The sequence below is a fragment of the Pezoporus occidentalis genome, unplaced genomic scaffold, assembly GCF_034315485.1.
Source record: "Pezoporus occidentalis ecotype Australia unplaced genomic scaffold, CSIRO_AGI_Poc_V1 ctg48, whole genome shotgun sequence".
Classification (NCBI taxonomy): Eukaryota; Metazoa; Chordata; class Aves; order Psittaciformes; family Psittacidae; genus Pezoporus; species Pezoporus occidentalis.
In genome coordinates this window covers 8,933,998-8,949,214 of record NW_026915813.1, presented here as the reverse complement: position 1 = coordinate 8,949,214, position 15,217 = coordinate 8,933,998, and the positions used below count along the sequence as shown (strand labels likewise).

The following is a 15,217-nucleotide window of genomic DNA, read 5'->3' as shown; positions in this document are numbered from 1 at the left end:
TGCCTTCCAGTTGCGATATACTTACAGTTCACGGGACAGTGTATTTTGCTTTTTAAAGATTCATCTCCGTAGACAGGATGGGATTTTCCTCCTCCTCCCCTTCTTCTCCTCCTCTCTGATTTTACTGTAATCGTTTTGCAAGGTTTGCAATAAAAGCTGGAGAAGCACTATGAGATTCGAAGCCCCCTGGTCGTCTTCTTCGACACTAGAGTTAACTACATTTCACACGCTCTCTCTCTTTTCTCTCTCTCTCAGCCGTTTACGACCAAGGCATGAGCTTTATTCTTCCCCTGCTCTGCACACACGGGAAAAATAAAGAAAAAAATGTGATTCGCTTTATTCAATGGGCTTGTGTCCGGGAAAACTCCAAATCCTCTTAGGAATGGTGAGTTCTTAAAAAATTAAATAAAATAAAAAATAGAAAGAAAAAAAAAAAAACAATAATGTCGGTAGCTGCAGAGAAGAAAACCGTGTATTACACAGCAGTCCACAGAATATCCCCTTTGGTTGGCAGAAAAGCACCCAAATCCATCTTCAGAGATCGCCTAAAATGTTAAATGTTCAGCTCTTTCTCCGGAGCGGATTTTTTTTTAACAACTCTGCGCAAGGTCATTAGTCACAAAGCAACGATACAGAAACTGCAGAAGCCGTTTGCCCAGAATTTGCAAGGCTGTAGATATATATATACAAACACAACAGTCCCAAGTTTGCTTTAGCATCCGCAGTTTGTGTGTGTGCCTTACCTGCATTTGCACTGCATGTGTTATAGCAATCTGGATCTGCAGCACTGAGAGCGACTCACAAATGAGATTGCAGTCTCTCTCTCCCCCTCTCTCTCCTCTTCCTTCCCGTCCCAATGCAGGTAACCAGATCTGAACTTGATCCTTTCAGTTCAAAGGTTAGCAACAAAACTATGTGTCCAAAGGCGATTACTTGTCTCTCGTAAATATACCCGGAGCGGAACACGATGTAACTGGATCCCCCACGTGAATTAACACAGATTCTGAATTACATCCATAGAAGCAGAATGGCCAAGGGGAGGAGGAGACAGCCGCGACGCGGTTAAAAAAAAAAAAAAAAAAAAAAAAAAAAGAAAGAGAAACCAACAAACCCCAGAGTTCTATTTGCAAATAAAATTGTATCAATCAGTTGTTTCCTATGATCTGCACCGCCACGGTGGGTGAAATCTGCAATGTGTATTCCTTCCTGTGCCTCAGAGAAGTGTGGATCAGGCGCTTTCACGGCAGAGCGGCTTGTGCTTTAAAATGTTGAATGGCAACTGAGAAGCTTCCCACTCGGAAGGGAAAAAAAAAAAAAAAAAAAAGGAAAGCAGCAGTAAACCAGCAAGTTTGCCCGAAGTGGTGGGAGCTGCTGAAGCTTCTCTCAGCAGCTCTTCCCTGCTGCTGCAGCAGCAGAACCGCCTGCGCTACATACACACAGACAGAGAGGCAGAAAGAGGGAGAGCAAAGAGAGAGAGAGGGAGTGAGGGAGGGAGGAGAAGGAGGAGGAGAGAGGAGGACGAGTCAAGCGCTGCACTCCAGAAAGCCCAATCTTACCCTCTGTCTCTGTCGCTGCTAGTGCTGCAAGTGGGATAGCTGCTCATCACACACCACCAGTTCAGTTCCTAAACCCGATCCTCATTACACTCCCGAATGTTGCTGCTGTTGCCTCCTCAAACCCGCGATCTGTAGTGATTCGCTCCTATACTTTCCCTCCCCACCTCCCCTGTAGACTGTGAATAGAGCAACATTTTTTTTAAAGGAAATATTTATTCGTCTTTCTCTTAAGCAGAGCTGATGCACGTTCGGGGCTCTGCATTTTGCGGAATCACGCTGGTAAGAAAACTCGTTTCGCAGATTCCCACCTTCCTCTGACGTGTCGGTGCTTTTTGTGAAAGAGCTGCAGTCACTGTAACTGCATAAAACTCCAGGGAGGAAGGGGGGCTGCCTTAGATCTTAGAATTTCTTCCTGTTTCCCAGTGTTGTTTGAGCCTTTTAATCTTTGTGTTCGTGTTTTTCCTGTTACCATGATTTGAATGTGCCTTTTCACGTGCTTTCCTAGGAAAAAAAAAAAATCAGAAAAAAAAAAAAAAACCAAAAAAACGCGAAGATGATCAGGACGGGGGCGAAAGGGTTAGTAGAATAAACACATGTAAAAAGTAACAGATTTATTTCTGAGCCGAGACTTGCTGCTTAGATGATTGCCAAAACTTAGCGTCACCTACCTGGATAAGTGGGAAATTAATGTTAAAGCTCTCTGCTCAACTTTATCTTAGCGTCCCTAGTTCTCTTCTTTTGACTTTGTGTCATTTAAGCGCCTATGGCTTTTGTGTGCGTGTGCCCCTGAGCCCTGGGTGATGCCTGACTCCCGTACCTGCTCTCTCCACCCGGATCCCGGGGGGAAAAGAGAGGGGCTCCGCGGGGCTGGCCTCCGCGGGGCTGGCGGGAGAGGGAGGACCAGGGCGAGCATGGACGACCAGTGGGAACAGAACCGGCGTGTGCGTGTGTGTATGTACAGCAAGGGGGAGGCAGGAATCCAGCTGCTCTCCTCCTGTGAACACATGTGGGAAAAGAAGTTATTGCTGGTTCTGTGTGTTCATTCCTCTTTTTACATGGCTATTTTGAATAAAGATGCATGCAGACGACTGTAGTGAAACGCCTCTCTTTCATCGTGGTGACATATTTGAGAGAAAAGAGGCCGGATATGCCGAGGAGATTCAAAGCAACGGTCACAGTGTGTCTTTGTCATCTGGGGCGGCGAATGAATGTGAGAGGGAGGGAAGGTTGCCACCTCTTCCCCTGGGGAGTCCAGAGGCACAGAGGGGCAGAGTCCCGCCGCAGGAAGTCGGCGATAGGAGGGAGATGAGGGGGATGGTGCTCGACCGCTCCTGCTCCCCGCTCCGGAGAGCAGCAGAACTGTTTCTCCGTCGGCGGCTCCGGCCCTGGCACCGGCACCGGTCGCTTTACCTCCCCGCCAGAACACGAAAACCCGCCCCCTCCGACGCTAGAGACACTCAGCTTTATATCTGCAGCATCAGCGAGAAAGCCCGGCTTGGCGCAGGCTCAGTGTTCACCGCCGCAGTCCCGGACGGAGGAGGGGGGCTTGGGAGCTCAGCGTCTTCGCAGCGGGTTAAGTAGGATTAGTACTAAATCCCTATTATATTTGCAAAGCAACTTGAATTTATCAAAATTCCCCTCGCTGTTCCTGAGCTCCGAGAGGAGGAAATTTTGTCCACAGTGTAAGATCTAGACATATCAGGAGGCAGGAATACCAGCATACTGCATTACATTGGCTCCCTGCACTAGCAATACAATTGCAACCGAAAGCTCCCGCTGTTCCCTTTTGTGCTTTTAAGAGCAGCCAGGAAACTTCCTGTATTCCCCAGGGGAGGGGAGGGATGAAAACGTTTTTAAAGCTCCCCGCCATAAACTTTAATCGGGGAAGCGTCTCCTTCCCAGTTGTCTCCCATGTCTACTTCTCCTACGGTCTGCCTTGCGAGAGCCTCTTTCAAGCGAATGAGTGATTTCTTTCTCTTGCCATGTGCATTCGCTCCCCCCTTCCCGTCTTATCCTCGCTGGCCTATCTTACGCACACAGTGTCCTTCACATGCGGTCTGCGCCCCTCATCCGCCCCTCCCTTTCTTTTTTTCAGTGTCTTCACATACAACATCTCCCTGAATGTGCAATGTCTTTCCTGCTCGGGAGTGCTGCGTCCTTCAGAGTGAATTGGTTCCTCTTTCGGAGCAGAGGTAACGGCCCCCCCCTTCCTTTTCCTACCATTCCCCCTTCCTCCTCCTACTTTCCTCCCCCAGGGCAGGCGGCCGGCGTGGGAAATGGGCCCGACGTGCGCTGCATGGTGGATAGCAGCGCTGCTCCCGCTCCACGTGCCCTGGCTGCCGGAGGGGGACAGGGCTGTGCTGGCTGGGGCGTATGTGTGTGTCCCGCATCCCGCTCGTTCGTGCAGGGACAGAAGGAATGACACTACCAGCCCCCAACTCTCGGCCCGCAGCCAGTGCGCGCACAGCTGTCTGGGTGTCGATAGGAACAATCCAGCTGTTTCAGGCAGGGGAGGTCTATCCCTCTCGATCAAATCTGTTGCGCAGTGTAAATGCCCCACCCCTCTCCGTGTCCTCCTCCCCTCCCTCTGTCCCCCCCCCCCCCCCCCCGGCTCCCAGCTGCTCAGACACACGCTCAGACACGACACGGTGTTTGTCCTCCTGAACTGGTGAGATCAAGTGGGAAACGGGATCACAAATGTAATCGACTGTAATAAATAAAATAGCTAGAGATGCGAGAGACATACAGAATTGAAATAAGAGCTCGTGTCCTTAAAGGGAACATCTGATAAGGCCACCGAGGAGGCATCTTGCGTGTGGGAGGGAATCCGACTTGCTGACATTTACAGCCTTCTGGACGTGGGGAAATCCTAAAGCAGCCTGGGAGCTTTCCCAGCTCCTCTGCATTCCCCCGCAGCTCTCTTCGATGGTCTGTAGCGAGGCTTTGTTTTTGTTGTAGCTGTTGGCTGGAAAGACAGAGGGGTTATGGCTAAAATATGCAGATGCAAGTAATGGCTTGTTCATATGCATTTCTTGGCGGAGTCCCGTTTGTGCTGCTGGTGTCTCGACTCACGTCCGCAGTTGGCGCTTTCAGCCCACGACAATTTGGGCTTTTTTTTTTGCAGTTTAGGAATGTCGGTGGCTCTCACTGGAAAATTACTTCTGGGATCTGCAGTGGGAATCCATCTCGGGTTAAAGAGAGACAGAGTATTTGCCCATCTATATCGCTCATTACCGTAACACATATATATTACATATTATTTGCACGCACACACACTCACACAAATTAGGGAAAAGCCTCCAAAGGAAAAAAAAAAATCGGCTTGAGAGTAACATATTCATAATAATACGAGGGAAAGGTTAAATACAGTAAAGATGACAGCAAATTCGAAAGCAGGGTAAAAACAAGGACAAAAACCTCACACAAAGCGGTTAAATCCATTTGGCGGAAGGAAGAAACTAACTCAAGAACTCCACCAAGGGACAAATAGATGAAATGACACCACAACAGCACTAAGCCCACGCTGACCTTTCCTCTTTCTAAAGCGTCGTGCTGTTCTGGTGTGATCCTGTTGTGCTCTCTTCACCTCAGTTCCCGACCACAGCCTCCCTCCGGCAGCTCCAGAGCTCCCACGGTTCGCTGCAGTGAATATACTGGGAGGTCGGCTGAATTACAGGGAGTGCTGACACTTGCTCGGTGTCTTTCACAGTGCTGCTAATCTGCTCCCCATCTAGTACCATGTAACAGGCAGAAGTGAACAAATAATTCGTTGAGCAGCAGCCTTTCTGGGGGACTTTAAAACTTAAGAGTTTAAAAAAGGAAACCACAGATTTACTTCTAAGAAGATAATAACTACGTCTCTGCTTATTTAACTGAATACTAGCTAAGCATGGAGCCAGTTACTTTAAATCTTCTTTCACTCTGTCAGAATTCTGAACTAGATAATACACCACAAAAGTTACTGACAGAGCAAATATAATCCGTGTTGGATGACAGTGGTTAAATCTCGCATGAATATAATTGCTCATTCTTAAAGTAATATTTGAGGTCTGTTCAAAATAAAAAGTTCGTGCATAGGCATGATTCCATCAGCATTTCTGAGTTCTCACATTTATGGAAAATGATGAAAAGTAATATTTAGCTAAAGCTAAAGTGGTTGTGATTCTTGCAGTATATATATATATATTCCTTACAATTCCCCAGTTCACAGTGATTAAGTTTTCTTTTTCTCTTTTTTTTTTTTTTTTTTGACATTATTCTATAGAAGCTGTTACGAAAGATGTTTAGCAGACAGCATTTTTGGACTTGTTTGTTTGGTGTTATTTCCCCACAAGATGTTGACAAAAGCCTAACCATGCAGAAATGACACATAGATTATGTTTAAAATCAGAAAAAAAAAATAATGAAAGGTCTTCATAAAGCATATGAATTTTCATGAGGGAAGGGAGATTTTGGTTAGATTTATGCTTCATATGCAGCTACTGGATTTCCTGGATTTGCAGGGATATAAATGAGTGCTGCATCCAGCCCAATTATTTTATAGGTTGGTTTGTTGTGTTTTTTTTTTAATTGAAGTATTGTTCAGTTGCTCTGAATGCAAAATATAGGGGAGAAAAAAGCATTTAAGGTGAGTTTGGATGAATTCCCATCAAAAATCAAGGGAAATTATGAATCATTACTGTATCTTCTACTTGAAGAAACACAATGAGACATTCAGGGGAGATAATTAAAACTGAATTTAATTTAAATGAAATGTATGAGAGCCAGGTAGCACTGACAAAGGAAAAAAAAAATGTGTTCATTGTTGCTGAAAATATTAAGTGGGCATGGCTGACATGTATATGAATCCAGTAGCAGAGAACAACACAGTTACTTTTGGAAGTAATGTAGGATTTTCTTGTTACAACAGTTCCAAGGTTGGTATCATTAAAGAACATACCGAAGGTCTCAAAGTGCTTTGTAAATCATCACTATGAGATAAAAGGAAGTGCAACGACCTGCGCAGTCACCCAGCAAGGTGCTAACGAATGGGTTTTCCTAGATTAAGTTACACCACAGTTTTGCACTTCTGTAGGTTTTTTTAACGTATTCCAGATTCACCTTAATATTTGTCTTTGAATAAGTGGCAATCATTTCTGCTTCATTTGGTGGACTGCTGGAAAGTCAAAGTAGCTCATTCTGTAGACAGTGTAAAAGAAGTTTGTGTTCCAGACAACCACATATGCAAATGAAAGTCTTATATCATGAAATTTGATGGATAGCAGTATAAAATATACTAAGCTGTTATAGATATATTAAGATACTTCTCAAGCTCCTGCTCCCACTTACTTCTGCCAGTTACCCTTTATATACAGAACTTAGTAAACAGACTTTGTAAAATCATTTTGTCTCTACACACTTTTGATGACTTCTCAATCTTCTAATATTTTTCAGTTCCATCTTTGCTGTGAGTTAAGACTTTCTTTTATTTTTAAATGAGAATCACCAGATCATAAAATCTTTTGTCCGATATTCCTAGTACATCCTGTGCAGCTTTAATTTATTATTAATATAATTCAGGATAGCATAAAAGATCTGGCATATCTTCATGAATCTATGGTGTCAGCTGCCTGTTCAGTAGAAAAGAAAATACCCAAGCAAGATGGCAACTCTGCTGAGTTCAGAGGAGGAATCTTTGGTATTAAAATTCAAAGTCTGTTATGGATAACTGAATTCTGTGGTGCTCTAGTCCCTTCTGTAAGTTAATGCCAATATATGTTATTGACTATACCTAAAAATAGCCAAATAGACTTAATAATCCTTTTAAGTCTACATATATACTCACCTACTTAACTTGCGAACCTCAGCAAAAATAATCATTGCTCTCTGGTTGAAACAAGTGTCATACAAAAACATAGTTATTATAAATTAGGAAAATAAATATGTTGGCAGGAAAGTAGTTTAGATTAGAACCAAGATGTCGAATGCTCATCAGACAGTCTTATTTGGCCTTGTTCTGCAATGATTAAAACTGCTTTGCTAGGTGTTTTATAATGTTAGACTTGCCATTTCTTTTCATATGAAAAATGTAACATTACAACCCTTAGAGGTCACGTCGTTAGCTGTACAGTGCAGGAGCATACCATTTTTCCTTAATCCTTTTTTTGACCCTAACAGAGGCAAGACTATTCATTGAAAAAAGTAAGAGCTATTCACCTGCTACCATCTGCTGTTAATTGTGAGCAAAAGAAAGCAAATGTGAAGAGGTGGATTCCCTTATACCTTTCTCTGAACTAGATTAAAACATAAACTTACAGATCCATGCCTGTAGTGCACAAGTTTAGGGAAGAGCTTCGGCATTTAGCCGAGATGAGAATTAGAGGATGGGGAAGGGCCTGATTATATCATCTTAAAACAGGATCCTGTAAGAACCGATGGGAAAAAAATAAAGCTGGGTCCATCCAGTAGCCAAATATATTTTAGTCTGTTAAGTGCTGCTCTGTACGCTGGTAAACTCTGATAAGTTTTGCTTCTGAAATGTTTTGCACTGCTATGTTAATTCTTCAAAATAAGAGGGAAGGGGTTGTAGCCACCCTTCCTGTGAGGAAGATGACATAGCTTGACTTTGAAATCATTTGTTCTCCTGCTGCTTCTTTTGCACTTTTTCCCGTGCACAGGCAGTCATACTTTTATACCTGCTTTAACTGTTTTGCAAAATTTCTTGGTGATCATGCTTTGCGTAATTACATTTTTAGCTTCCTTTATAAGAGTAATAAGTACTGTACAGAGTGGGGTTTTATGACCTACAATATATCTAGAGGAAAAGAGGCACCAATAAGTTTCCACATTTTTCATCTTCTGATAGAAGCCTGACATATCTTTCAGTTCATTCACTCTCTGAGATGATTAAAAAGTTGCTCTTCAACAAACTAAACCTCATCCAGGGCTCAGCAGGAAATAACTGCAATCTAAGCACATTAAAGAACAGACAGGGCAAACTAAAGTATATCTCTTTCTTTGCCTTTTAAGATCATGGGAAAAAGAGAAAAGCAGTCTAATATTGTGATAAAACTGGAAGCCTGCAGCAGCTAGTTGATTGGTAAGGATACAGAAGTCAATGGAAGCGCTTTGACTAAATAAGCTTTGCATTAGGCACCTAGTGAGTGAATGATGTTTAAAGCATTCATGTAGATCTTAAGCAGACGAGTGAAGAAGAAAATGATGTGCATTTTAATCAAAATGCATGCCATTAAACCACTTGGTGGTGTAAATGTTATTTTACCTGACCACAGAGATCATGTTTATGGTTCAGAATAAGCAGGCAGCACATCCTTGGGTGCTGAGTCCTATACTCTGGTAATGCAAGCACTCATGTGGCATAACCCCCCATACTTTTAAAATATATGCACATATAAAATTCTTATGTTGCTATTGATCTCAAAGTTCCGTACATTACTATGAACATCCACAGGGTCTTTTTACCCATTCATGTTTACAGAGAACATTTCTCTCATCTTAGTTCTGTTTGAAAAATAATACAAGTTTTTTTTAGTTTCCTTGCGTGAATTAAGTTCTGCATTCCTGATCATGCTGTTAGACTTCCTCTTTGTCTCAATTTTTAGTGAAGTTTTCAGTGAACCTTTCTTTAATATGCAGAACAGAGTTTGTTCATGATTTTCATAATGAAGATGTATTCTACCTGATGTAATAGTATTGTCTGATAGTCCTTCTCTAGTAAATTGTCTTTATCTTTCTTTTTCTCTGCAATTTCTATCTGATGAACTTTATAGCTGAACATTTTATTATGTTGCTTTTTGTGTTATTAAGTTTAATCCCATCTCTATTACAGAAGTCATCAAGGTAAGTTGATTCTTCCTGTATGTTTTTATGATTTTGATGATTCTCATACTTGTTTTACCAGCAAATTTCAGCAGCATGCTCCAAATTTTTGTGACCTACTCTTTAATTTAAATGTCAAAAAGGCCTATTACAAGACAGCCCATGAAGAACCCTTTAACAGCTTCCATGTAAGGATACAAACACCTAACACAATCTGTTGTCCTCTGCTGACCAGTCAATTCTTTATCTTCTCAATCTTAACTAATACCTTTTCTATCAGATAGTGTCAAAAACTCTTTTGAAATCAGATAGGTGATATATTCTCCACTTGCCTTACTTTGAAGATAAGTAATTAAAGAAAGGTATCTTGTAAATCGTATAATCTACTCTTTGAAACCTTTAGATAGATTTCATTGTTTGCTTCGTACTTTTGTCTCATTGTTCATTCTTTGTTTCAAAAATTACTCTGTAGCTTTAAATTCTAAAATCAACTTGTCGTGGTTTAAACCCAGTCAGGTAATTCGTTCGCTCACTTCCCCCCCTTTCTTGCCCTCCCCCTGCTCTCGGAGGGACGGAGATTTATTATTGCCTTTCAGCTTCTTTTCTCAAATATAGGCAAGCCATCTGCCATTTTTCATAAATGACCATCCTGCCATACTTACTAAAACTCCTTGTTATAGGCCTTTCAGATTAGTCCCTTAGGATTCTGCAGTGAAAGTTATCAAGACTCCTTGCTTTGAGTATTTTGTAGTCTTTGAATTGATTTAATTTCAGATATGATAATGCTTCTTCCACACCTTTACTTTCATTGATCGTTTTCCTCATTTCGACATCATGATCCTTGCTGAAAGCTGAAACAATGTGTACTTTATTTGGGTATCCCTAGGTATATAATTATAATTTTACTTATTTTTTGCCTATTTATAGCATGTCCTGCAAAAGTGAAGCCATTGTTTTCTTAGCAATTTTCTGGATAAGATGAAGATTTACATTTGACACTTCATTCAAGTCAGTAAGGTGACATACTATTTACACATTCTGCTATTTGCCACTGCATGCCTGTATGTCTGTCTTGTGTAAATATTGTCTGCATATTGATTACATCATTTATCTGCAAGTTCATTATTTTGCATGCCTGAATGCTTCATATTAAAAGAAGGAGAATGAGGGTGAAAAGGTAGGATAAAAGAGGCTAGATGACCTTAAGGTCCTTTCTAACCCTAACTATTCTATGATTCTATGATATCTAGCCAAAAGGAACTTAGCACTTTCAGAGTTGAATAGTGCATAGAGAGATGGAGAAGCAGGTAAATAGAAACTGAAAAAGTATGACATTTAATAAGAACAGAACTGTCCAGAATGTCAAAGGTCAATCCAGACAAAAACAGGTGCTACAGCTTCCCAGACAGAAAGTATGTATACGTACACACACATATACATATATGCTTGAAGTCCTTGATGAACAAGCAAATCCATATGCTAGATTAAATCATTCCATGAAGATTCTTTTATGAAGTACCTTAAAGAAGTTTAGGGAGATAAATTAGAAAGAGAGGATTAGAAATAAAATATTGGGGTGTGTACAGATTGTGTTGGTGTTTTTTTAAAAGATTTTATGAACAAATAAAGTAAAAATTTTACAAGGGAGAAATGAGAAAAAACAGGTTTCAGAAGGCTGAGGGAATTCCAATTTTAATGTTAAAACTATGCACCAACACAGCTGGGTCAATCTACTTTTTAACTAAGTTGTTAATATTTCATTCATTAACTTTTGTTTTTCTTTTAAAAATATTTTTGTACTAAAATTCTTTTTTTTTTTTTCTCAAGGCAGACTACATGACTTGTAGTGTGGTTTAAAAAGTATATATTTCATTAACTACACTTCCAAAAAGTTTATGAACTCAAAGTGATGAGGTTTTCTATTTTTCATCTAATATGTCATTCTTGGAAGAAGTTATTGACTTAACTTAGTATTATTACTACTCTGAAAGTTATAAGTAAGAATGATAGCATCCGCTATTATGACTTCATGGCACTTCAAATAATATAACCCTTTTTTTTAGTTGTTTATTATTTTTCTGAGCTTTAGCACATAACTTCTTTCCAGACCTAAAGTTTTGGTTGAATTTTTGAAAAAAGTCAGACTGATTCAATGACGGCTGACAATGAAGCTGGGTTATTTTGCCCATGATCAAATTTATAGACAATCTTATTTAAATAATTTCAGCACTTTCATAAATTTCGCCATGAACTTGAGCTTTTGAGTGGCTATCTTTTCTGAGTATTTCATCTTAATATTAAAATTCATCCACCCAATTTTGTTCAACTTGTAATCCACCAAAAAAATTGTAAATTGGTAAGGACTTTACATATTTAGAAAATAAGTTCCCTGAAAGTTTCACTCACACTGTGTGCAGCCCATGTCATCATGTCAGTCAACATGTGGTTGACTGATGATACTTTCTTGAAGATTTTGTCTCTTTGCCCAGAAACTATTGTCCTCCAGTATTATGTGACCTCTCTTTTGGCACATTACAATGTGGAGCAGGAAGTTGCAATGTTTGAACACAGAAGGGTGAAAGTTAGATCTGCATGGAGAGAAAAGGCTAAAGAAAGTTTATGGACTGTCCTAAGTATTAATGATGCCAAAAAATAACTGTGAAATTTGCTATAAAAATATCCCATTCATGGTAACATGAATCATAACATTGTATATGTTTAGTTGTTGTTCAAATAGCAGACCAAAACTGTATGGTCCTGATGACCAGCTACATAAACATCACTAATATAGCTCATGATTAAACTTTTGCTCTCCGTTTTGTTGGTTTTTTTCGATAAAACAAAAGAACTGTTATAAAGAATACTATTCATATTGCTAGATCAAACGCTCAGAAGTTAGCAAATACCACAATAATACTGTCATCAGACCCTTAATTCAGATGCCACTGCACCATCCATTGCAATGTCTGACTGCAGTCTGCTTACATGTTCACATACTCTTTCTCCACTGGATTCAATTTGGAATCAATCAAACAAAAACCCAATTTATTTCATTGAACACAAATTAACAAATACATATGAAATAAATAAATGCATTTTAATAAATTAAGATATACTTTTATTTAATCACACAAAACAAATTTGTAAGTTAGGACTAAATACGAAATTATTTTTTTTCCATAGTCAGAGCTTGTCTCAAAGCCTTGTTTACTGCACATTTTTCAGATAACATCATGGACAGAGAACCGTTTAGTGGATTTTTTATGGTGTACAGCACTATACAATAAGGAACACTGTACAATAAAGAATTAAAAAATGTTATTTAGTTTGTGAAGAACTATGCTATACCATCATAGAATAGTTAGGGTTGGAAAGGACCTTAAGAACATCTAGTTCCAAACCCCCTGCCATGGTCAGAGACACCTCACACTAAACCATGCCACCGAAGGCTTTGTCCAAACTGGCTTTGAACACCAGCAGCGATGGAGCATACACAACCTCCCTGGGCATCCCATTCCAGTGCCTCACCACCTAACAGTAAAGAATTTCTTCCTTATATCCAATCTAAACTTCCCCTGTTTAAGTTTGAACTCGTTACCCCTTGTCCTGTCACTACAGCCCTTAATGAATAGTCCATCCCCAGCATCCCTATAGACCCCCTTCAGATACTGGAAGGCTGCTATGAGGTCTCCACGCAGCCTTCTCTTCTCCAGGCTGAACAGCCCCAACTTTCCCAGCCTGTCTTCATACGGGAGGTGCTCCAGTCCCCTGATCATCCTTGAGGCCCTCCTCTGGGCTTGTTCCAACAGTTCCATGTCCTTTTTATGTTGAGGACACCAGAACTGCATACAGTACTCCAAGTGAGGTCTCACAAGAGCAGAGTAGAGGGGCAGCATCACCTCCTTCAACCTGCTGGTCACGCTCCTTTTGATGCAGCCCAGGATGCGGTTGGCTTTCTGGGTTGCAAGCGCACACAATGCCGGCTCATGTTCATTTTCTCATCAACCAACACCCCCAAGTCCTTCTCCGCAGGGCTGCTCTGAATCTCTTCTTTGCCCAACCTGTAGCTGTGCGTGGGATTGCTTCGACCCAGGTGGAGGACCTTGCACTTGTCATGGCTAAACTTCATGAGTTTGGCATCAGCCCACCTCACAAGCGTGTTAAGGTCCCTCTGGATGGCATTCCTTCCCTTCAGCGTATCAACCGAACCACACAGCTTGGTGTCACCAGCAAACTTGCTGAAGGCGCACTCACACCCACTGTCCATGTCACCAACAAAGATGTTGAACAAGACCGATCCTAACACCAATTCCTGAGGGACACCACTCGTTACTGGTCTCCAGCCAGACATTGAGCCATTGACGACAACTCTTTGTGTGTGGCCATCCAGCTAGTTCTTTATCTACTGAGTGGTCCATCTATCAGATTGATGTCTCTCCAATTTAGAGACAAGGATGTCGTGTGGGACAGTGTCGAATACTTTGCACAATTCCAGGTAGATGACATCAACTGCTCTACCCCTGTTCATCAGTTCTGTAGCCCCATCATAGAAAGCCACCAAATTGGTCAGGCAGGATTTCCCCTTAGTGAAGCCATGCTGGCTTGTCACCAGCCACCTTGTTGTCTTGCATGTGCCTTAGCATGCCTTCCAGGAGAACCTGCTCCAAGATTTTGCCAGGCATGGAGGTTAGACTGACTGGTCTGTGGCTTCCTGGGTCATCCATTTTCCCCTTCTTGAAAATGGGGGTTATATTTCCCTTTTTCCAGTTGTCGGGAACTTCACCTATCATTTTTTTTCAGATATAATGGACAGTGGCTTAGCATCTTCATTTGCCAGCTCCTTCAGGACCCGCAGATGGATTTCATCAGATCCCATGGACTTGTGTACACCATTCAGGTTCTTAAGATGGTCTCGAACTAGATCCTCTCCTACAGTGGGCGCAAGGTCTTCATTCTCACAGTCCCTGCATCTGCCTTCCAAGACTTGGGTGGTTTGGTCAGAACCTTTGCCAGTGAAGACTGAGGCAAAGAAGTCATTCAGAACCTCAGCCTTCTCCAAATCCAGGGTAGCCAGTTCTCCTGAGAGCTTCCAGAGGGGGCCTACATTGTCCTTAGTCTGTCTTTTACTCACTACGTACCTATAGAATCCCTTCCTGTTATCCTTAACATCCCTAGCCAAGTTTAATTCTAACTGGGCCTTAGCTTTCCTAACCTGGTCCCTAGCTTCCCAGACAACATCCCTGTATTCTTCCCAGGCCGCCTGTTCTTGCTTCCACCTTTTATAAGCCTCTTTTTTCCTTTGAAGTTTCCTCAGGAGCTCCTTATCCATCCAAGGAGGTCTCCTGGCCCTCCTGCTGCACTTCCTTCTAGTTGGGATGCAACACTTCTCAGCTTGCAGTAGGTGATCCTTGAATATCAGGCAAGAGTCTTAGACCCCCCTGCCCTCTAGGACTATATCCCATGGAACCTTACTCCTGAAGAGGCCAAAGTCTGCTGTCTTGAAGTCCAGGGCAGTGAGCTTGCTGCACACTCTTCTCACTGTCCTGAGGATCTCGAATTTGACCATCTCATGATAGCTGCAACCAAGGCTGCCCTGGAGCGTCACATTTCCGACCAGCCCTTCCCTGTTGGTGAGCACAAGGTCAAGCATGGCACCTCTCCTTGTTGGCTCCGCTATTACTGTAGGAGGAAGTTGTCTTCCACACAGTCGAGGAACCTCCTGGATTGCTTGTGCCAGGCCGTACTGTCCTTCCAACAGATATGAGGGTGGTTGAAGTCCCACATGAGAACAAGGGCCTGTGAGCATGAGGCTTTTCTATAGAGTGCTTCATCCACAGAGTCCT

General features: G+C 41.9%; 1 long non-coding RNA gene across 2 annotated transcripts in view; it reads left to right on the top strand.

Moving 5' to 3' along the window:
- The first annotated feature begins 1,770 nt into the window (after positions 1-1,770).
- The window catches only part of LOC134172931 (uncharacterized), a 34,864-nt gene continuing 21,417 nt past the window's right edge, over positions 1,771-15,217 (top strand). Inside the window, exons 1-2 of one of the 2 annotated variants that reach the window (XR_009968065.1) lie at positions 1,771-1,835; positions 3,652-3,748. This is a non-coding gene — a long non-coding RNA (uncharacterized LOC134172931). Of the gene's footprint in view, positions 1,836-2,869; positions 3,134-3,651; positions 3,749-15,217 lie in introns of those variants that run through there. The other variant, XR_009968066.1, reaches the window with a different exon arrangement.